This window comes from Engystomops pustulosus, chromosome 1, assembly GCF_040894005.1.
Source record: "Engystomops pustulosus chromosome 1, aEngPut4.maternal, whole genome shotgun sequence".
NCBI classification, from domain to species: Eukaryota; Metazoa; Chordata; class Amphibia; order Anura; family Leptodactylidae; genus Engystomops; species Engystomops pustulosus.
In genome coordinates this window covers 4,146,924-4,170,867 of record NC_092411.1, presented here as the reverse complement: position 1 = coordinate 4,170,867, position 23,944 = coordinate 4,146,924, and the positions used below count along the sequence as shown (strand labels likewise).

Here is a 23,944-nt window from a genome sequence, read left to right as displayed (position 1 = left end):
ATGCAGGATATCGGGCGCACGATCTTAGTGACTCCCCGCACAGCGCATTATACACGGACAATGCACTTACATGCACCAGGAAGAAGAAGGTGAACTCCGGGGACCTGAGCGGGGAAGCGACACATGCAGGATATCGGGTGCACGATCTTAGTGACTCCCCGCACAGCGCATTATACACGGACAATGCACTTACATGCACCAGGAAGAAGAAGGTGAACTCCGGGGACCTGAGCGGGGAAGCGACACATGCAGGATATCAGGCGCAGGATCTTAGTGACTCCCCGCACAGCGCATTATACACGGACTATGCACTTTCTGTGAACTCCTCCAGACAGGTAAGTAAATGAGCCCCTTTATATTGTACTGTTCCCCATTCAGTCATTTTTACATCCCCCGTCTATGCAACACGTAGGGTCTGTACATGGAGTGATAAGGGGTTATTCAGGTTTGCAGACATTGTGGACTAAGGGGATAGGAAAAGCCTCTTCATTGCCGCTCTACAGGACACATTTACTCGCCCGCCCTCTATTTCCACTACACATTAGGTACTTGCTATAGTCACTGAGCTCACTTCATTATGATTCAGTATAATATTCAGTATAAGTTGGGATTTATAAGTTATATATTTGTCCTGTTTTTTTGATACTATAAGATATTTGATAGGATTATTATATTGGTTTATAACTGAACCTACTTTGTTGAGCATATATGAAGCTCCTCATCCTCCAGGCCACATCTCTGATATATACATGGTATTATTGGACAGTAACTCGGATGCACCTGTCTCCCATCCGTACATAATAATTTGGGAACAGATAGTTGGGGAGCCGATCACTCCAGGGACTTGGTAATTGATCTGGTGAGGAGCAGCTGAAACTTCTTTATGGAGAACACACAAGGACAACCCGTATCATGCACCTTCCCTTCTCCATAGGATATTCCCGGATACACTGGATGTATGTTTTGTGGACATGACCTCGGATACAGTCTTATTGCAGGAGGCATGAGGTCCCGCTCTCTCCATTCCTTTGTTGAATGTATCCCCTCTCACATGGGCAAGAAGGTTATTATCCGCTTAAGGACCGGGCCCTTTCCTGTTTTTTCATGTCCATTTTTCACTCCCCACCTTCAAAAATCTATAACTTTTTTATTTTTAAACGTAAAGAGCTGTGTGACGGCACTAGTGATGGTATTGAGTATTCCATGCCATGTACTCGGAAGCGGGAAAAAAAATTCCAAGTGCAGTGAAAATGGTTAAAAAAACAAATTTGTGCCGTCTCCTTGTGGGCTTGGATTTTACAGCTTTCACTGAGCGCCCCAAATGACGCGTCTACTTTATTCTTTGGGTCGGTACGATTAAGGGGGATACCAAATTTGTATAGGTTTTATAATGTTTTCATACATTTACACAAATTAAAACCTCCTGTACAACAATTATTTTTTTGATTGTGCCATCTTCTGGCGCTAATAACTTTTTTATACTTTGTTGTACGGAGCTGTGGGTGGTGTCATTTTTTGCGACATTTGATAATATTTTCAATGATATCATTTTTAGGATTATACGACCTTTTGATCACTTTTTATAGATTTTTTTTATATTTTTCAAAATGGCAAGAAAGTGCCATTTTCGACTTTGGACGCGATTTTCCGTTATGGGGTTAAACGCATTGAAAAACCGTTAATATATTTTGATAGATCGGGCATTTTCGGATGCAGAGATACCTAAAATGTTTATGATTTTTACTGTTTATTTATATTTATGTCAGTTCTAGGGAAAGGGGGTGATTTGAATTTTTAGGTTTTTTTATTATAATTTTTTTTTAAACTTTTTTTTACTTTTCTTTTTACTATTTTTCAGACTCCCTAGGGTACTTTAACCCTAGGTTGTCTGATCGATCCTACCATATACTGCCGTACTACAGTATGTGGGGATTTTACTCCTATTAGCACATTGTAATGAAGGGGTTATAACGAAACAACCTCGGGTCTTCGGAAGACCCGAGGCTACCATGGAGACGGATCGCCGCTCCCCGTGACGTCATCGGGGAGCGGCGATCCGTCTCCATGGTAGCCTCTGTATCCTAGGCAAGATGGCGGCGCCCATGCACCTCCATCTTTTTGAGGCTGCCGGCAGCCCATGCTGTGATAACACCCACGATCGGTGCTAGCAAAATGCAGCAAAGACTTACCGGCTATGAAGAGGGCTCAGCCCGTGAGCACTCTCCATGCAGTGGGACGCGACCGCCGCCATGAATACACGGTGGGGGGCCACCAACTAGTTAAAATAAGCCAAAACATTCTCACTGCCGCAAGATGTTTAATATATCGCAATTTTGGAAAAGAACGGCTTCTTCTTCTGGCCTGGACCTTCTCGTCAGGGTACGGGAACTCCGCAGTATGGACGCTGGGTTTTTTCAGTGCTCAGATCTGTGTGAGGGCTTATTTTGTGCGTAACAAATTTTTACTTTCCCGTGAAGTTATTTTTTATTCCCTGCCATGTAGTGGGAAGCAGGAAATAAAAACCCAAATGTGGAAAAATTGAAAAAAAACCCCGCATGTGCGTCACGTTCTTGTGGGCTCAGTTTTTACGACTTTCACTCTGCGCTCCATATCACTCCTCTACTTTATTCTCTATTCTCTTGTTTTGGAGGTCACCGGCAATAACCGTTATTATATTTTGATAGATCGGGCATTTTGGGACGCGGCGATACCTAATGGGGCACATTTACTTACCCGGTCCATTCGCGTTCCAGCGGCGGCTTCTCTGACGAGCGTTCGGGCCTTCCGGCGATTCATGAAGGTCCTGCGCCCGATGTCCACCAGGTGTCGCTGCTGCGCCGAGGTCCGCCGAGTTGCGTCAGAGTTCACTGATCTCTTCCTGGTGCATGTGAGTATGGCCCGTGCGACCAATTTTTTGTTTTAAATGCGGCGGTTTTTCCGAATCGGATTTCCGTTCGGCCACGCCCCGCATGCCAGCACCAATGCGCCACAATCCGATCACGTGCGCCAAAAACCCGGGGCAATTCAGGGGAAATCGGCGCAAATCGGAAATATTCGGGTAACACGTCAGGAAAACGCGAATCGGGCCCTTAGTAAATGACCCCCAATGTGTTTGTGATTTTTACTGTTTATTATGTTTTATATCAGTTCTAGGGAAAGGGGGGTGATTAGAATTTTTAATATTTTATACATTTTTGTAACTATTTTTTAGACCCTCTAGGCCGGGGTTTAGGGGTCTACATTAACCCTGGATGGTCTGATCGTTCGTACTACTGTATTGCAGTATATGGCGTTTTTGCATATGATTCATTACAATGAATCTCCTGAAACCATGCAGCCTCGCGTCTGTCATGACAGCCCGTGAGCCCCCTTCATACACCCTTTATAGCTCTGCGGTAGATATATCCGTCGCAGAGCGTGAAGGGGTTATAGGAAATATACCATTTGTTTTCATGCATTATGAAGCAAACATACCTTGAGACTGCTGTAGCTACACTGATGCAGGATCATATCTTGTTTAAGCCCTGGGCTGAGTGGTTTAGCTGAAAAAACTATTATAAAATTATGATAATGAAGCTCTGTCCCTCTTTGTCTGGCTCAGCGCTTCTCCTCTCACATTAGTTATGCACTACCCCAGGAAATGATGTAATCACTGTGTTGTCCCTGACAGGCAGAAGTAATCAATTGCTGCACCAACCAGCTGTGTAGGAGTCATCCAGCTCTGTCTGGACAGTTCAGAAAGCTCTGTGTAATGTGTTTATCAATGGCAGGTTGAAGGCAATCCAGTTTTCCCAAGGATTGTTTTTCCTTTAAACAATCGGATTCCACTATTTGATTAAACTGTTGTGTTAAGTTTTGCTTGACAATTCTTGTAATACCATGGAAAAACTTTAATTAAAAAAAATAAATAAATAAAAAAAAAATATATATATTTTAATCCTGTTAGGAGACACATTGACCTTGACCTTAAGGAAAATGTGTTTTGTTCTCTAATTTTGACCTCCAGGGTACTTCTTTGGACTTTGGCTTAAAGGGACAACCCAGTAAAGGGTTTCATTTCTGAAATTATATTTACAATATACATTATTTAGATAGGAGGTCACCCGTTAAAGATGCTGATATTTCAGAAAATGACAATGAAGCCTCCCTTACTGTAGACTTATGGTCTCAGATTATTTGGGAGAATATAGGTAGAAGGATTATTACACAGTCCTCCCAGCAGGCACGGATGGTACTATCAAAAGCTGCCTTTGTGATCTTATGTTGAAGCATTATGGGATCGATAATGTGAAGCATCATGGGATTGATAATATACTGAAGAGTTTTCTGATAAGAGAAGACAGGAGGCTGCAGTGCAGGCAAATTGGTGGATGGTAAAGAGAGGAGAATTAAATGGGTAATAAATACTCGAGGGGCTATACCTAACGCTGGCTGTCGCCGGTCAAACCAGTGACGTGACAAATTATATCAATGTATCACAGCCTGTATTTGCTATGAGGGTCTTGCCTAGAAGCATAGGGTTGTATCCTATGACTATTATTTATGCCAACTTTTCTGCTTATTGATGGGAATCTAAGCAGAATTGGTCTCCTTCCCCCCCTGGCAGCTGATTGTACCTTCTTATTTCCCCTTTTATTACTTCCTTTGCTTCTCCAAACACTCAGGATATTCCTTATCAGATAGGACAGAGGAATGGACGGCCTTAGCTAATAAACTAAACCAAATCTCCAGCTCCCTTATATCAGGTCACTGACAAGAGAGATTAATATTTCTTACGCATCATGGGTAAAGTGATGCAGGGAACCCCTTCATTACCTAGTAAATCTATAGCAGTGTCAATTACCCAGAGAATGGTTTTTGTTTCAATTATGAATATTTATGGAAAATACAAAGTATTCACTCAATATATATTAAAAAGCCACTCAGGCAAAGGCTTTCACACCATTGATGTTCCCAGTACAGAGACCCCACACAATTTATGAAGACAATATTCATGTCTTTGATCTCTCTGATTTCACTCCAGAAAGAAGAGGCTGTGACAGCTCCTGCAAACCCGATGACGTGGTGTGAATTAGATGTATGGAGACAAGGTACCAGTACCAGAGCATGACTACACACTGCTCTTAGAATATAGTTATTGTCAAGACTTAACCACAGGATTAATGATGTTGTGAGTTCACAGTTATCATAATGTTAAAAACTAAAGGGGACAGCGATGGGGTCTGCAATCGACCCATAACCTAAAAGCGCATTGTAATTACTTTAAGGACCCACAGAAAGTAAATTGGTGTCAGTAAATTAGTTTTTAGAGGAGGGCTCTGATGACGCACAACTGTAGCAACACGATAAATATATATCGATGACGATGACGTAAGCTGGGAGCAGAGTCCGGTTATCACCAGAGCCGGCCGCAAAGCAGGTTGGACTTGCTAGAGCATGGCACCACCAGGTAGCTACACAAGCATGAATTTGTCCACGCTGGTGGCCAAGGCGTATTACAGAGTAGTAAGGCAAGAGCGTGGGTCAGGGACAGGCAGGAGGTCGAGACAGGCAGCACAGGATCAGAGTTGGGGGACGTAGCGGAAGGTCAGGAAAGGCAGCACAAGATCAGAGTCGGGGACGTAGCGGAAGATCAGGACAGGCAGCACAGGATCAGAGTCGGGGACGTAGCGGAAGGTCAGGACAGGCAGCACAGGATCAGAGTCGGGGACGTAGCGGAAGGTCAGGACAGGCAGCACAAGATCAGAGTCGGGGACGTAGCAGAAGGTCAGGACAGGCAGCACAGGATCAGAGTCGGGGACGTAGCGGAAGGTCAGGACAGGCAGCACAGGATCAGAGTCGGGGACGTAGCGGAAGGTCAGGACAGGCAGCACAAGATCAGAGTCGGGGACGTAGCGGAAGGTCAGGACAGGCAGCATGGTGTCAGAGTCAATAACGGAACTGGGGTCACACAACAGGAAATCTCAGTGTAATCACAGGGCATCAGGAACAAGCTTTCTCAATGGCTGTAAGGCACAAAGATCCGGTGGGGTGTGCAGGGAGATACCGGGTTATAAAGGATTCTGGGAATGGCCAGCACCAATCAACAGTGCACTGGCCCTTTAAATCTTGGGGAGCCAGTGCACGACCGCCTGCAACCCGAGATGTGGGTCATAGGAGCACCCATGACAGACCTTGATGCTCAGGCACTTCCCAATGGGGTCCTTTAATTACAAAAGGTGTGTATTAAAGGTGCAGACAAGGGCAGATTGAGGAGAGACACATGGGGGGTCATTTACTGAGGGCTCCACGGACGCATTTTCATCGGGTTTCCCGTATTTTTCTTTTTTGCGTCGAATATCGCCGCGATCGGATTGTGGCGCATTGGCGCCGGCTTTCACGCGACAGAAATCAGGGGCGTGGCTGTCAGAAAACCCGACGGATTCGGAAAAACCACAGAATTTAAAAAACAATTTGTGTCGCAAAATCAATCACTCACATGCACCAGGGATTGGATGGTGAACTCCGACGGACCTCGGCACAGCAGCGACACCTGGTGGACACCGGGTGCACGACCTTAGTGAATTGCCGGAAGACTGGAATACTCGGAGAACGCGCCACTGGATCGCGACAGGACCAGGTAAGTAAATGACCCCCATGGACTCTAATATTTAACAAAGTGCCACATGCTGGCTTGCAGCAGCGGTATAGCAGTGTCCATGTCTGGCAAGACGGGCGACTCTGCGAGGGTCACGGATAGTTCCCGTTACACAGAGGTGCATCTTATACCTGAACATATTACTAAAACTTTGAAGCACAAAGGTTTCCTAAAATTTGTAGAGTGAGCAAGAATAGGAAACTTTGCAATATGCTTTATTATTAAAAAAAACTGCTCTGTCCCATTTTTTGTTTTGTTCTCCTGTAGTGAGCAGTCTAGCCTTCTCAGTCCATACACGGCAGATAGATAAGGATAGGACAGTAAAGACTGACAAATCTTTAGTTACAAATAGAATATTTTTACTAATAGAGAATCTGTCACCAGATTTGCTGTAATAAACCTAATGCGAGCTTCCCATGGCAGTAAGCTACTTTTAAAAAATTTATAGTTCCTATCCCCAGAAAATGGACTTTGTAGGCCTACCTGGCATCCTCCCGGAAGGAGCAGCGAATCACAAGGGTTGTGTGTTATTCACGCAGTCACTCATGTCTCAATCCCCCCTCCCTTAGGCAGAGCAGAGCAGTCTGATGGTCTGTTGTAGATCATTCCAGAGAATTGGTGCAACTCAGGTGAAGTCCTGGGGACGGGAGGTGCAGGTTTGAATTAAAGAAGAGAATAATCTTAGATCACTGGCAGATCAAAATGTATGGGTAAGACTATACATTGAGCTATGTACACTGACGATATACTACATTTCTAATCTCTCACATGTAAATCCAATGCAAAATGCAATAGTCTAAATCTACTATAACTGGACATTATAAATGTTACTCAGTAACTTCTAATGACTGTGGTGCCGACAGGGTTAAAAAGGTGCCCTGAATGAATCAGATTTTCGTTATCAGGCTGGAGGGGCACTCTACACATAAGAGCCGGCGCTCAGGAGGCCACATGAAAAATACTTCACTTAAAAGCTCGAGTCTCCCCCACGTCAGCGGCTCTCGTAAGACATAAAGGTCTCCTTTACTATGGCAACCAATGGAGAGCACAGCACACATGTCCCCGTATCCCGCTCCCTCCTTACCCGTCTCCATTAAGAACCGAAAATGTACTAATGCGCCTCTAAGGAATAAGTGAAAACTTCTGCCCAATAGCATAACCCACCCTAGACTGCGGGTGCCGGTGCCAGGAGTTATTGTACTGTAATGACATAACCACGCTCTATACTGACCAACCACTTACTGCACCTGGATATAATAATACATTGAGATTTGCATATAATGTACATCGGGTCGTGGACCCTTTGTGCCCCCAGACCAATTTGGTAAATCTCAAGGGCTTCGGCCAGATGCCCCTCTCACCTTTTATTCTCTGTATCCGGATCATGAGGCTTCTCCCTTTCATAGTAGCCCCAGTTCAGATCATATCTTGCCCAGGAGGGTTAGTAGATCCTGGTGTGAGGCCCCATAGGGTCAGGCAAAGAGTAGTCACAAGAGAAGCCGAGGTCAGGGCTGACGGAGGGAAGTGCCTGCATCAGAGGTAGAAGCCCGGGTCACCTCCAAGTACTAATCATGGGTCAGGGACCTAGTAGAAAAGTAGAACAAGGGAAGGGAAACCGAGAGGTCGAAACTAAGTTTATTAATTAAAAAAAAAATTAAGAAAAAGGTTTAAACCAGAACGAAAGATAATATCCAAGACTCATAAAAAAAATACTTATTAAGTGCTAAACAATTGAAACGAAAAAAAAAAAAAAAATGTAGAATTTTTCATTCTTGCAATAAGACTTACGGTCAAATACATTTCAGATTCTGAAGAATTATTGTAATAAAGTTTAAAACTACAAAATTATGGAATGGATTATAACCAATTGCAGGTTAACCCTTTTAATGTTCTCGGCGTTATAAAAAAAAAAAAAAAAAAAAAAACACAAATAGAAATAAAAAATCATATCGTGTTAGGTATCGCCACGTCCCAGATCTATCAATATATAACTATTCCAGGAAGTGAACTACGTAACAGAAAATAGCGTCCAAAATGTTGCCATTTCACAACAGACACAATGGGGGTCATTTACTAAGGGCCCGATTCGCGGTTTCCCGACGTGTTACCCGAATATTTCCGATTTGCGCCGATTGTACCTGAAGTGCCCCGGGTTTTTGGCGCACGCGATCGGATTGTGGCGCATCGGCGCTGGCATGCACGCCACAGAAATGGGGGGGGGCGTGGCCGAAGAAAACCCGACGGATTCGGAAAAACCGCCGCATTTAAAACAAAAAATGTGTCGCGAAAATTACACTTACCTTCGCCAGGTATAGGCCGGTGAATTTCAGGGCATTCCAGCGCGTCTCCGGGGAACTTCAGCTGTATCGCGAACGGACCGGGTAAGTAAATCTGCCCCAATGTATGAATAAAGAAAAAAGTGATCAAAAGATCATAGAGTCCCCAATAAGGAAGCAATGAAAATGACATCTCAACCCACAAAACATGACACAGGTCCGTCCACCCAAGTACAGGCAGTCCCCGAGATACATACAAGATAGGGTCTGTAGGTTTGTTCTTAAGTTGAATTTGTATGTAAGTCGGAACGGTATATTTTATTATTGTAATCCCAGCCAGAACCTTTTTTGTCTCTGTGACAATTGGATTTTAAAAATGTTGGGTTGTCATAAGAACCAGGAATAACACTAAATCTTCATTACAGACGCCTGTGATATCTGTTACAGCTGATTATTGTAGCCTAAGGATAAAGTACAGGAAATTACCAACATCCAGAGGTCCGTTTGTAACTAGGGGTCGTATGTAAGTCGAGTGTTCTTAAGTAGGGGACCTCCTGTACAAAGAAGTTATTGGCATCCGGATACGGCAAAACTGAAATTTTTAAAGTTTAAAAAAAATGTATTAAAAAACATATTAAAATGTGGCATCTCCGTGATTGTTGCCAACCCAAACAATAAAGCAGAGGTGACATTTATCACACAACAAAAGCGGTAAAGCCACAAGAAAATGGCGCAAATCATTTTTTCGATAAGTTTACCACTTTGGGAATCTTTTTCCAGTTTCCCAGTGCACGGCACGGAATATACTGACCCTAGGAAGAACAATTACTTACACATGAAACAAGCGGCACACGGCTCCGCACATGGAATATAGGAAAAGTTATGGATTATCGAAAGTGGGGGGTGAAATAGGGAAACGCAAAGCCGGGGGCCAGGTCATTACTTATGTACATATCATTCACTCATCAATTGCTAATCAGTTTAGGTAATAAGTTGCTCAGTCTTGCTTCTGTTAGAAGGCAGATCCTCAGTTACATATTGGGGCTTATTTGTTAAGGGTCGCGGATCGCACTTTTGTTGGACTGTTCGCTGTTCTCTGGATTTTCACGGCTGTGACAGGTAAATAACAGGGGTCTGCATTGGGATTGTGTCGCACGTGATCAGTTTTTGGCGCAGCTGCACGGCTTTCATGTGACAGAAATCGGGCGGAGGGCCGTCAGACAATCCGACTGATTCGGACTTAGCACAGAATTTAAAGAATTTTCCTTTTAAAGGAAACCTACCATTTCAAATGGTAGGATTAAGCTGTAAATACCGAGCACCAGCTCAGGGTGAGCTCAGGGTGAGCTGGTGCCGGTGCTTACTTTTGTTAGTGTTATTAACCGCTGTATCGCAGTTTTAACACTTTTTAACATCTATAGCAGAAGCTGCTTCGGCGCTTCCTTTAAATTGTGTCGCAAGACCATGCACTTACATGCACCAGGAAGAAGAAGGTGAACTCCGGGGACCTGAGCGGGGAAGCGACACATGCAGGATATCGGGCGCAGGATCTTAGTGACTCCCCGCACAGCGCATTATACACGGACAATGCACTTACATGCACCAGGAAGAAGAAGGTGAACTCCAGGGACCTGAGCGGGGAAGCGACACATGCAGGATATCGGGCGCAGGATATTAGTGACTCCCCGCACAGCGCATTATACACGGACAATGCACTTACATGCACCAGGAAGAAGAAGCTGAACTCCAGGGACCTGAGTGGGGACGCGACACATGCAGGATATCGGGCGCAGGATCTTAGTGACTCCCCGCACAGCACATTATACACGGACAATGCACTTACATGCACCAGGAAGAAGAAGGTGAACTCCGGGGACCTGAGCGGGGAAGCGACACATGCAGGATATCGGGTGCAGAATCTTAGTGGCTCCCCGCACAGCGCATTATACACAGACCGGTAAATGTGCCTCATTGTATCATACTCCAAAGCCGCACTCACTATTCTCATCGCTGCACTGCCAGCCCGGAGAGGTCTGTGCCAGACATGTTTGCCAAGGCCTCTCTGCTCATCCAGTGTTACAAGTTGCCGCTCCTGGAGCCAAGTCTGGCTAAACCTTATGTTGAAAGAGTCATTTTGTTTATTATTAGTTCGCTTAATCTTTTGTTAGCGAGCGATCTGCGCTACTATTACTATGCCGGCCCCACACTGTGTGCACATTTACAGGCAATCCCTGGGTTAGGTACAGGATAGGTCTTGTACTTAAGTTGAATTTGTATTTAACTAAGAATTGGTATATTTGACCCACAATTATCAAAACTAGCGCAGTCTGTACTATGTGCAGTTTACCTTTGGAGTGCAGGGTCTTCATGAATCCGGTGCCCCCTGCACGGCCTGAGATGTGTGCAGCATATGTTATTTTGGTGCACTTTGTTCATGCTGCACAATTGTGGCGCACACTCCGACTAAGCACTAACATGTCCCTTTAGGTGCACATTGTTGGACACAGTGCAACCAATGTCTGTATTATACTGGAGAGCTGCACTCACTATTCTGCTGGTGCAGTCACTGTGTACATACATGACATTACTTATCCTGTACTGATCCTGAGTTACATCCTGTATTATACCCCAGAGCTACACTCACTATTCTGCTGCTGGTGCAGTCACTGTGTACATACATGACATTACTTATCCTGTACTGATCCTGAGTTACATCCTGTAAATCTTTTATTTTATATATAAAAATGAAAAACATTACAACAATAAACATAAATCAAGCCATAACTTCTGGCAAAACAAAACAATAATAATAATAACAAAACAATAATACAAACTAAAAGAGACTTACGAAAATCTCCTGGCCCAGCCACACACACACACCACACAATCAGCATTATAAAACAAAACCTTCACCCAATCCCACCACCTAATTTTTTTTTTTTTTTTTTTATATATAATTTTTTATAATAATTTTTTTTTTTTTTTTTTTTCCATAAATAACTAAAGAATACACAGCAAAAAAAAGACAAACAGGAAATAAAAACATTAAATATAAACTAACTAAATCCCACGCCCATCACCCTCCCACCCAGACACTGGTCTAACGTCCAAAGTCCGCGCTATATAGTCCAGACCAGTGCCCAGGATCATATTGTCCAAATCCCGTCCACCCCCCTCCCAACCTAACACCCTAACACCAACACCCCAAAACCAACCAAGCTATATACACATTAACTATAACTACATAAATACACACTGTACACAAAATACAAACACATTAAACATATCAACATAACAAACCAACCACATAAAGCCCAGGTTCGGCTCCTGCAAGCCGCTACATCACTACATGCTCAGATACAAAACAAAAATCTACAGTGTCAGCTTCAGCCCAACACCAGGAGCGGAGATGACAGACTAAGGGACACTAAAGGAGAACCCCCTCCAAAGGAGAGAGGCCCTCCCCGTGCCCAGCCCCTCATACTCCAGAGAGCGCACCTTCCCCAGGAGGGGAGAGGACAGACTAAGAGACACTAAGGAGAGAGGTCCTCCCCGTGCCCAGCCTCTCATACTCCAGAGAGCGCACCTTCACCAGGTCACCCAGAATGTTCCTAACCACCTCATCCACCGGGAGGATTTTACGCTGCGTCGATACTAAACACCGTGCGTTCCACGTGTGGTACCTGACCACTAGACTGACTAGGAATAACGTGCATCGGTCCCGGCCACCCAGGCCTCTGAATGCTCCATAGGCCCACTCCGCATAGGAGAGACCGGCCAACCCGGGCCAATGGATGGAAGCGCCCACCCGGTTGTACACCTCTGTGTTAAAGGGGCACTGAAGCAGGAAGTGGTCCATGCTCTCCAGCAGACCACCGCACTCCTCCCGGGGACAACCCCTTTCCTCAGAGCTCCTACACTTCAGATTGTCCCTCACACACAGCTTTCCATGGAAGCAGCGCCAAGTCAAGTCCCAAAACTTCAAGGGGATCCTGATGGAATTCAAAAGACCTAAACCCACCCCCAGATCCCGACTTGGGCAATCCCTGAGGGCCAGAGGCTTCTGGAAATGGGTCAACAGAACCCTCTTGTCAAGGAGTTTCCTCGACATGGTCCTGATCTCCCACATTCCCAGACCCCACCGGCGAATCACCTTCAGAACCGGGGTAGCGTAAGCCGGAAGATGCCCATGTGGTGTACGGAGATCCTTCACTCGCCCTCCTGTCTCCCATTCCTGGAAGAAAGGCCGAAACCATCCCCTGCAGGAGTATACCCACGGAGGAGCCCTCTCTTTCCAGAGGTTTGCGATATTGATCTTAAGAAAGGTATTCACTAGGAACACCACAGGGTTGACCATACACAACCCTCCTTGTCTCCTCGTGCGGTAAGTAACCTCCCTCTTGATTAGGTTCAGCCTATTCCCCCATAACAGCTGGAAAAACAGACTGTACACTCGAGTCCAGAGGGGTTCTGGCAACATGCACACACTGCCCAGATATATCAGCAATGGGAGCAGGTAAGTTTTAATCAAGTTCACCCTTTCCCTGAGGGTCAAAGACCAACCCTTCCACTGGTCCACCTTCTGGGCGGCGATCTTAAGCCTGCCATCCCAGTTTTGCATGGGGTAATCCCCCTGGCCAAATTCGATGCCGAGAACTTTGGCAGAGTCTTGGGGCCCTGGAAGAGTGTCCGGGAGATCAAAGCCTGGATCCCCCTCTCCCAGCCAGAGACTCTCACACTTATCCCGGTTGATCTTGGACCCAGAAGCCTCTGAGTAGCGGTCAACCTCTGACATCACCCATTGCGCCTCCCCTCTCGAGGACACAAAAACGGTGACATCATCGGCATACGCTACCACCCTTAGAGTGGCTTCCGGTGCCGCCTGGTCCATCCCGACTCCCACCAACGGCCCACGATCAACCCTCCTAAGGAATGGGTCAATCGCGAACACGTATAAGAGTGGGCTCAGAGGACAACCCTGGCGAACACCAGACCCGACCTCAAAAGAGCGGCCAATCCAACCGTTCACAAGCGGGAAACTCTCTGCCCCTGCGTACAAAACCTTTAGCCAATTGACAAACTCCCCCGGCAGGCCATACCTCAGAAGGACAGACCAGAGGTACTCGTGGTTAACCCGATCAAACGCTTTTGCCTGATCCAAGGACAGCAAGTACCCCTTCCAGTTACCAGCCCTGCCCTGCTCCACTGCCTCCCGAACACAGAGCACAGCACTAAAAGTACTGCGGCCTGGAACAGAGCAGTGCTGGGTCCCCGAAAGGAGCCGGGGCGCAAACTGCACCAGCCGATTAAACAGCACCTTTGCCAAAACCTTTCTGTCCGTATTGAGAAGCGCTATGGGACGCCAGTTCTCAATACGAGATCGGTCCTTACCCTTTGACAGAATGATCAGGGCAGACCTCCTCATTGACTTCGGCAGAGCGCCCGAGGAAAGACACTCATTGAATACCTCAGTCAAGAGGGGAACCAAGGCGTCCTTAAAGGTCTTATAAAACTCAGATGTTAAGCCATCCGGACCTGGCGATTTCTTGAGGGCGAGCCCTTCAATCGCCCGGCTGACTTCCTCTTCCCTGATCATCTCTGTCAAAACATCAAGAGAGGGGTCTACTCCTGGCTCAGGGACAGTTTCAGCCAGGAAAGCCGACATCACATCCCGATCTAGATCCTTCCTGCCCAAGAGGTGCGAGTAGAAGGATCTGACGACCTCCAGAATCCCTGATCTGGACCTTTTCAGGGATCCCGTACTGTCAACCAGTCCTGTGACAACTTTACCATTCACTGACATCTTGCAGTTTCTGTAAGGGTCGGGCGAGCGGTATTTCCCGTAATCCCTCTCAAAAACCAAAGATGCGTGTCTATCGTACTGACACCTCTTCAGCAAGGATTTCACTCTGGAGATGTCCTCACGACTACCTCCAGTCGAGACGAGATGCTTGAGTTTCCTCCTCAGGCCCTGATACAGGCGGTACCTGTCCAGGCTCCTGAGGCTCGAGAGCTGGCGGAAGAATCTCGCCACCCTTTTCTTGAGCATCTCCCACCACTCTGACTTACTGCTACAAAGGCCCAGCAATGGTACCTGGCTCTGAAGAAAGTCCTCAAAGGATTGTCTTATCTCCGCTTCTTCCAGGAGAGACGAATTGAGCTTCCAGTAGCCTCTTCCCATCCGGGGGGTCTCTGTAACATTCAGAGAAAACAAAATTAGACAGTGGTCGGAGAACTCCACCTCAACAACGGACACTGCTGAAGAAACTCGTCGGCATTCTACCGGTGCGGTAAAGAGGACCGCCACTCCGCTATACGGCTCGGCCGCAAGAGACCAATAGGAAGGCCCGTGTCTCCATTCCCTCTTAGCTTTAAACACGGCCGCCAAATCTGGCAACCTGGTCTCCTGCAAAAATAAAATGTCGGCTTCAACACGGCCGAGAAAATCAAAGGCTGCAAATCTAGCCGCATCAGACTTAATGCTGGCGACATTAATGGACGCCAGCGTCAACGGAGTGGGTGCCGCCATCATGAGTGATTGAGTTAAACGGCTTTTTTCTTATTGCTTCCCCTCCCCCGACTCTCCTCTGACGATGATCCCCTTTCTTTTTTCCCATCAGATTTAGGGCAACTTCTTTTTAATGAAATTGTGGTGTCCATGTTATTATTGGACACCAAGGACCCACCCGGACCACCCTCTCCTTCGTCCTTGTCTCCTGACTCTGAGTCAGTCTCCCACTCTGAGGACCCAGCTTCCCCAGAGGATAGAGACTCGGCGCCCCCTACAGGCTGCTCCGCCGCCACCTCCAGAACCCCACCCTCAGCCTCTCCTTCCGAGGAGGCGATCTCATCGAGGGTGAGGAACCGGTTGGAAAGCTCAACCAGAGGGGAGGAAGTTTTCCCTTCCTTAGGTACCTTAGATGCGCCGCGCTTTTTCTTTTTCTGCTTGCGCTTATTTTCTAGCCAAATCCTATTATCCTCATCCATACTCTCATAATGGGAGGACGTGGAGGACATGGCACCTTTCTCGCGCTCCATCCTCCTGACCTCCTCATCCAACTCATCATCCCTCAGGGCCTCAGTAGCAAGACCAGCCTCTGAGGAAGGACCCAGGGTCACCCCAGCAACCTGAGGCTTCCCCAGTTCTCTCCCTTTTTGTCTGGCTTCAAGCCGCCTCAACTGAGAAGGTGACTTATTCTTGCTTTTCTTCACAGGCCCCTCAGCTCCTCCACCTCTGCTGGTACCTTCCCCAGCAGAAGCAACCTCATGGCTCTCCTCCACTGGGGTCACAACCGCATTGGCAAAGGAGCGAGGACAACGGCTGAAAGGGTGACCGAGCTCACCACACAGGTTACACCTAATGTCCTTACAGGATGCAGCGAGATGACCTAGCCCACCACACAAAGCGCACTTCTGCACTTGGCAGCTGGCGCTAAAGTGTGTGGGGTCACCGCACCTGTGACAGACCTTCGGCTGCCCCTGGTAGAAAATCAGGATTCTGTCCCGCCCAAGAAAGGCTGAAGAGGGAATGTGGGCGACTGTGCCGCCTGAACACTTCAACTTCATCATGAAGGTCCAGGCTCCAGACCAAATGCCAAATTCATCGCGGTTTTTCTGAGGTACCTGAACTACTTCGCCATAACGACTTAGCCAAGTCATGATGTCCATGCAAGAAAGTGACTCGTTACGGGTCAAAACGGTCACCTTCTTGACTGCGTTTTGGCGAGACACTGCTTGCACAGCAAAGTCTCGCCATGCGGGCTCGTTCTTTGCCAGCTCATAATTCGACCAGAAGAGCTCTAAGCCCTCCGGCCGAACAAAGCTGACATCGAACTCCGGAGTACCATAAGGATGTATCAGGGCAAAGATGTCACTAGCCCTGAAGTTCATCTTCAGGAGGAGCTCCACCACCCTTGACCTGGGTGGGCATGCGTCACTGCCCCTCCAGCGAAGACGAACCACATTCCTACGGGAAGCTCCGGGCCCAGTTGTGGGTAAAGACCATACAGTCTCTCCCCCCCTTTTCTCTTGGAAGGCTGCCAGGCCATGCCTGTCTGTCCAGAAGGACAGATCAACATCTCTCCCCTCTACAGTGATTGACTTTTCCCCTCTCCTGAGAGCCTCCAGAAGACGCCTTTGCAAAACGCTGTTCCCAGAGCCAGGAGACAAGGAGTTAACCCCACTTGCCCCAGCAGTGACACTCGCATAGCTCCTTATGGGAGCGGCCACCACTGGGGGTGCAGAAGGTCCAGCACGCACAACAGGATCACCCCCCTCAGCACCATTCACCACTCCCACATTCACCACACTATGTGCATTACTGCCTCGCTTCCTTGCATCACTCACACCAGCTGGGCCAGGAGGACCTGGGGTTGCCTCGGCGTCACTGGGCACTGGGGGTAGAGCCACCTCCATAGCTGATACAGCCTGAGAAGAGGCAGCTCCAACCCCGATCTTAAAGGTGCCCTCTGCCTCATTGGCATTAACCCCTTGTTGTCCAGTAGTTTTTTTAATATTTCTGCTCTGCTGCTCGCTGGATGCAAGAGGCCACTTGCCCTTGCAGACTCCGGACAGTCTTTTTGTGCCCTCTCCAGGGTCTGATGATCCAATGCAAAACAACACTTTTCCTGCGCCTTTCTCTGCAGGCTGTTCGGGATGTTTGGGAGGCGCCGCACTACAAGCCCCAGCAGCCCCATCACACTGCCGCTGCTCACCGGAGTTAGATGCAGCCACAGTGCTAGGGGCCACAGGAGCCACCGCCACTGCCCCTGGCACCGGGCCACCCCCCCCTCCCACTGGGGGGCAGCGCACAGTACCAGGACCTGCTGGATCGCCCTCACTGTCCGGCCTTTCGGCCGATGCCTTCCCTGCACCATCCTTGCTACTACAAACAAGGCTGGTGCTCTGCGCCATGATGGAACGTGGCTTTGCACTCTCCCCGCACCCTGGCACCGAGTCCACTGCAGGATTCGTGCTGGGCTGGGTTACGGGGCCTACACGACAGGCTGACACTGCTGCCCGCCCGGAGGAAACAGGGAGGGGACGAAACACCAGATTCACCTCCTGAGACGCCTTGGTCTTCTTGGGTCTCGTCTTCTTTCTCTTTAGGTCGTCATCTGGCAAATCATCGCCGAAGGAAAAGTTCTGGAGGTGAACTGGGGACTCAAGCTGACGGATCTGAGCCATTAGCGCCCCCCCTGGCCGCTGTCATCACTTTCCTCCTCCAGGTTGGCAGAGCCGCAGCCTGATGGTAATGGCGCTTGCTCCGCAGGCAGCCTGTCGTGCGAGGCCTGCTGGTGTTGGTGCAGGCCACCAGACGGACACGGCAGGTCTTCCTCATCCTCCTCATCATCGCCATCATCCGCCTGGACCTGAAGCCCCTTCAGTTTTCTTAACTGCTCCTGGCGCATGTCATCAAACCGGGCATCATTCTCCAACTTTTCACGGAACGGACCGCTGTGCTCGCGGATTAGATGACGCTTCTCCTGCAGAGCGGTGACCTCGGCTTTTAGTCTGTCTATGGTGGTAAGAAGATCAGACTTTTTCTTTTTAGTGGCCACCCCCGCTAGGGCCACGGTCTCCCTTATCTCCTCCTGGAGCCTCCTCAGCGATTTTCCAGCTTCCTCGTACTCACGGAGGTGCTCAGCAATCCGGGAGCCATAGATGGAAGCAGACTCCCGGGCCTTAAGTTCACCCCATGCTTTTTGCACACCTCCGTGAGCACCCAGCTTTCCAGCTGAACCACCCAGCTTTCCCGCACATACATCCAGCTTTCCAGGAGGAGCACTTGCCTTGATCTTCTGTGTTCCGGAGACCATGCGGCTTCCCTGGGTCTTGGGGGTGGCAGCCGAGGTCACATCGCTGCGTCCTTGGCTCCGGGCAGATCTTCTTACACCCTCCGATTTGGCCGGTAACTGGCTTCTCCTGCCCCCCGCCGGCCTGGTCCGGGAGACAGGAGCCTGGGATTTTCCTGCAGGATTCATCCCACAGAACCCACTCCCTCCCTGGGGAGGACAGAGCAGGCCTGGGTGGATTGGTCTTCCACCAGGTGGTGCAGGAGCTCAGCAGCAACAACCACACCCTTCAGTAGCACACAGCAGAATGAGATTGCACGCACTATTCTGCTGCTGGTGCAGTCACTGTGTACATACATGACATTACTTATCCTGTACTGATCCCGAGTTACATCCTGTAGATCTTTTATTTTATATAAAAGTAAAAAACATAACAATACAAACAAAACATAACATACAATATATACAATCTCTTACCTGCTGGTCCAGCCCCATTCACACCTAGTAAAAACAATAACTTAAAATACACCAAAATGAATGAACACCAAATACCACAACCCCCACACAACCTAAACCAAACCAATAAACAATAAGACAAATAAAACATAAATGACTATAAATATACATAAACCCACCCCACACCCTCTAATAACAAACCACCCCACACAGATCACATCCCACCCAATTTTTTTTTTTTTTTAAATATATAATAACAAACACATAATACACACAACACTACACTAAACTAAATCCCTCGCCCGCACCCTCCCCTTGCCCCCAGACACTGGTCTAACGTCCAAAGTTTGCGTTAAGTAGTCCAGACCAGTGCCCAGGGTCATAGAGTCCAAGGTCAGTTCGTAAATCCCATCACCATCACCCCCCTCCCAACCTAACACTATGTCCCAAACCCCACTATATACAATATATACAATATATACAGTATTTACAACACAACATAAAGAAAAACAGAATACAAATAAAATCTCAACAACATCAATCAAAACCACATAAAGCCCAAGTTCGGTGCCTGCAAGCCCCTACATCACTACATGCCCAGAACACAAAACAAAAATCTACAGTACATCCTGTATTATACCCCAGAGCTGCACTCACTATTCTGCTGCTGGTGCAGTCACTGTGTACATTCATGACATTACTTATCCTGTACTGATCCTGAGTTACATGCTGTATTATACTCCAGAGCTGCACTCACTATTCTGCTGCTGGTGCAGCCACTGTGTACATACATGACATTACTTATCCTGTACTGATCCTGAGTTACATCCTGTATTATACTCCAGAGCTGCACTCACTATTCTGCTGCTGGTGCAGTCACTGTGTACATACATGACATTACTTATCCTGTACTGATCCTGAGTTACATCCTGTATTATACCCCAGAGCTGCACTCACTATTCTGCTGCTGGTGCAGTCACTGTGTACATACATGACATTACTTATCCTGTACTGATCCTGAGTTACATCCTGTATTATACCCCAGAGCTGCACTCACTATTCTGCTGCTGGTGCAGTCAGTGTGTACATACATGACATTACTTATCCTGTACTGATCCTGAGTTACATCCTGTATTATACTCCAGAGCTGCACTCACTATTCTGCTGCACAGCAATATGTTTACTGTATGTCGGTTTTGTATGTGGATTTGTGGCCTGTGTGATTAGGGTTGTACATTCAGAGCTAGTTATTATTTCTAGCTCATTGGGAAGTGAACCATTTTTGGAAAAGTCACAATATTGCCTTTTCCATTATGCGCTCGTTGTCGCTGAGCGTTCTCCTGCGCTAACACCTGGTGTCCTGGTTTGCATCAGTTGAACATCCTTTTATTTGGCAGCTTCTGTAGTGTGGAGAAGCTTAATTCCCCTCGTCCTGGAGAGCAGAGAATTGAAGTGACAGCTTCTGCTGCTCGGGTAATTAATGTGGACAGGAATCTGCGCTGGAACGTGATGCCTCGGAGAATGGAGATATTAATATAGCAGCCGGTATTAATAGGACTTGCCTGGGACTTCATGCCAGATGTTTCTGACTTGTAGGAACATCTGGATACAAGGGGCGGCCGCCCGCCATGGTGTGAGGTGTAGCAGGTGCACAGCACCCATGATCCATGCACGCTGTTATGGTGCACCTACCCCTGCAGGGACACGTTCCGTCCCAGCAGGATTTGCTTGCCATATTTCCACTATGAAATACACAGGATCACAATTGTGGATGAGATTTTAACTAATGTTATCCACATCCACACCAAAATCTGCAGTGCAATATCAACCCGCAGCATGTCAATTCATGCTGCAGGCCTTCCACATGTCTTTGTAGTGCAAAGCTTGAAGGTAATGAAAGCAGGAAAGATTCTGACTCATAAACCCTAACCCTGTGACCTCATAAATAACCTAAATGTGTTTCCTTAAAGGGTTTTTTCCTGGTTTACGATAACAGTGACATATCAGTAAGAGTCTGACACATGGCTCCCACAAAACCAAGATGCAGGATAACAAAATAACACATTCTCTAATTCAATGTTATTAACAAAAATCCAGCATTTCACAGATCTATTTCCAACCTGTCTCTATCAGTCCTGGTGTTTACAATTCCCTGGATACAACCCTGAATCTTCTGACTATGGACAGATTTTCCTCATGAATAGCTTCTCCTCTCTGCACACTGCAGTGCTCTCTGCCTCCTGCCCCTCCCCCTGCATTACAAGACCAGCTCAGACACAGACACAGGCACTTCCTGTATCTGAAACGCATAGATCCTGTATTGGATGTTATACAAGATGTGTCCTTGCGTTTTTAACATTTATGCAATAAAAATTGTCTATTTTTAAGAAGAAATCAAGTGCTGGAATACCTTCATTTTCTCAACTTGCAAAGGCACTTCCTGACAGCAAGAAGCAGCATGCAGAGACTGACTCTACAAACTACAGACAGGTAAGGTCTTCATAGCAGAGCTGACTGTGTGTTTTATTGATTAGGTACCAGGGCTGAAGGTGTCATTGTGTTATATCCATCTCATCATCTCTGATCTGTCTCATCTTTCTATGTGTCAGATACTGGTGAATGGTCAGAAGATAAATAAAAGTGTAGATAAACCCTGGACCCTGATAATCTCAGCACATTGTCAGCACATAGTAGCTCATATCACAGAGGGATCAATGTCTGCTCAGAGAGTCCCCGCCCACACTCTTGAGTCTTAGACCGACCATCACTGAGTTATAGGAGCTAAAACAGCAATAACACTGAGTAACATTGTCAAGTAAAGGGGATTAAAAGTAACAATTATCTAATTACCGAGCTTTTTTTTGTCAGAAAATCCTATATCCAAAATTTGTCTTAGAACACAGTGGGGCAGATTTACTTACCCGGTCCGTTCGCGATCCAGCGGCGCGTTCTCTGCGGTGGATTCGGGTCCGGCCGGGATTCCCTAAGGTAGTTCCTCCGCCATCCACCAGCTGCTGCGCTGAAGTTCCCCGGAGGCGCGCTGGAATGCCCTGAAATTCACCGGCCTATTCCTGATGAAGGTAAGTGCAATTTTCGCAACACATTTTTTTTCTTAAATGCGGCGGTTTTTCCGAATCCATCGGGTTTTCGTTCGGCCACGCCTCCCGATTTCCGTCGCGTGCATGCCAGCGCCGATGCACCACAATCCGATCGCGTGCGCCAGAATCCAGGGGCAATTCAGGTACAATCGGCGCAAATCGGAAATATTCGGGTAACACGACGGGAAAACGCAAATCGGCCCCTTAGTAAATGACCCCCAATGTTTCTACAAATGCCGCTGCTGTGACTATGCATCACCCAGTAAAAAGCAAGTTTTGTAATCTGTCGTACGTCCTATATAATGTACATATTTACATGCTAATCGTGCTGTTTACTATGCATAGGTTGCGCAACATGTCCCATGAAAGTTAGGATACGACGTCATATTTCTGACGCCAGCAGAAGAGATGCAGTCAATACCTCAAAGGTATCGTGCGGCCACGTTAATGTCCATGGCGGAGACTGTTCTTATCTCTCAGTCGTGGCAGTGGAAAGAGTGATGTGACCGACCAGAGGTGGAAACTTATAAACCGGGAAACTTTCTGGATTTTCATGTTACAAACCAGAATCGCAGGGGAGGGGGGGGGGGGGGAGTCTAAGTAAGAGACAGGATGTAACATATCAGTAGTAACTTTATATTCCTCTCTTTATGTGTCATGTTTACTTAGTTTTAATTTTTGTATAATGTAATACAAAATGTTGATATTTGTTTAGATTTAACTTGAACATAGGAAATAGCATCGATGTTTGGTCCATCACATGACTTGTGATTTCTGAAACACGTGGGATACAATGTTGTCTTTTCACTACCCTATGCTATGTCACTATATTTTTTATGTATATGTTCAAATAAATGTTGCTACTTTTCATCTTCACGTGGACTCTTTGGGGCCGGAGGTTTTCCGTTGCTCACAGTCTCCACGGAAGAATCACATGACCCATTGTCCAGATGAGCCGACCTGTTCTTTCATCTTTTAAAAATTATCTTTGTTGTGTAAACATCACTAGGGGAGTAAAATTTGAGAACTTTCCTGGGAAACCCTTTTAACTACTGATTTCAGCTCTGGGAACTTCTATTGACTTGACAAAGGTTTGCTGCAGTTCCAGAGGCCACCACTACACAGAACATGGAGCTCTTTCTTATTATTGGGGTTCACCAATACACACCCACCCTCCTCTACTCACCATAAGAGAATCCAAAAGAAAGGAAAATGGCTGTGCAACAAATGCAGCTAAACATATCGTCAACTTGATTCCATATTCTTGTTTAAAGTGAACCTGTCGGGGTAATTTGGGACACTAAACCATCCATAGATCCTGTATGATTTTAAGAAATTCTGCAAAAAAACCCCCAAAACTTTATACTCACCTCGTCTTCTGATTCCCTCAGTGCCTACGAGGTCCAGCAAGTGAAGCTGGAGTATTACACCCTGGATTCACGGTGCAAGTAACGTAGGTGCAGTGCATGCGCAGTAAAGCCGGCGTCACGTCATGGATAGCAAGAGGAGGTGCCAGCGCAGGATCTGAAGATGTGAGTCTGATACGTCTCACCGGATTCATACAAAACAAAAAGTTTCCAACCTGTAGTTTGTTAAGGGTCCCAAACAGGGCCGCATCCCCCATGAGACGGGATTAAGACTCTGCCTCATGCGGCAGATGCAGAGCCCTGAATATGGGCGGCA

At 47.1% G+C, this 23,944-nt stretch overlaps 2 long non-coding RNA genes across 2 annotated transcripts in view; one reads left to right on the top strand and one right to left on the bottom strand.

Moving 5' to 3' along the window:
• LOC140115365 (uncharacterized) overlaps window positions 1-23,944 on the bottom strand; it is a 47,823-nt gene that overhangs the window by 20,035 nt on the left and 3,844 nt on the right. The window contains exons 2-3 of the long non-coding RNA XR_011852737.1: window positions 7,999-8,221; window positions 7,121-7,274 (exon numbers count right to left, since the gene is read on the bottom strand). This is a non-coding gene — a long non-coding RNA (uncharacterized lncRNA). The remainder of the gene's footprint in view (window positions 1-7,120; window positions 7,275-7,998; window positions 8,222-23,944) is intronic.
• Window positions 240-22,823, top strand: LOC140115376 (uncharacterized). Its single transcript, XR_011852738.1, has 3 exons — window positions 240-335; window positions 5,024-5,090; window positions 22,607-22,823. It is a non-coding gene; the product is annotated as an uncharacterized lncRNA (long non-coding RNA).